General features: G+C 60.2%; 1 pseudogene; it reads left to right on the forward strand.

Annotated features, from left to right (window-relative positions):
* The first annotated feature begins 291 nt into the window (after window positions 1–291).
* LOC101588864 overlaps window positions 292–674 on the forward strand; it is a 1,674-nt pseudogene continuing 1,291 nt past the window's right edge.

Raw genomic sequence — 674 nt, forward strand, 5'->3', positions numbered from 1 at the left:
CCGCCAGGCGGCCGTTATTCCCCAGCCGGCGGTGGTGAGGCTTGGAGAGGCGCTGGCAGAAGAGGAGACACTTAGAGCTTTTATCCAGAGTATATAAAGAAATTTAGTACATCAGTAGGAGAAAAAGAGGCAATGGACATATGTGAAGAAATCTGTCCATGCTTCATAAGAAACTTATTTTACAAAAGAGGATGCCACCCCCCACTCGGCACCCACCCCGTCCGGGCATCTCGTGGGGAGAGCTGAAGCAGGCGCTCGGCTCGGCGGGCGGCCCGCTGCAATCCGCGGAGGATGCCTGGCGCCTACGGGAGGGCTTCGGCTGGCTGCGAGCGCACCAGCCCGTTCCACCAGTTATGCGACCACTAATCGGACCCCTTCGAAGTGCTGAAGGCAGCGGAGAACGAGAAAAAAGCAACCGGCGGGCGGCGTTGGGGGCCCCGGGGCCAAGCGCGGGCGCAGGCCAACCGAGCAAGCGGCTGCAAGGAGCCCAGAAGGACGCAAGACCCGCCCGCGGCGGCGTGGGCTGGCGGACCAGAAAGAGAGGCGCAGCCGCCGGTGGCGCTGAGGAAAGAAGAAATAAGACGCGTTGGAAGAAGACGTGATCAGCAACTGCAGGGGGAAGGGAAATAATCCATAGGAGATGGGGGAAGGGGAAATAATCCACAGGAGACAGG

Source organism: Octodon degus, unplaced genomic scaffold, assembly GCF_000260255.1.
Source record: "Octodon degus isolate 3935 unplaced genomic scaffold, OctDeg1.0 scaffold00279, whole genome shotgun sequence".
Taxonomy (NCBI): Eukaryota; Metazoa; Chordata; class Mammalia; order Rodentia; family Octodontidae; genus Octodon; species Octodon degus.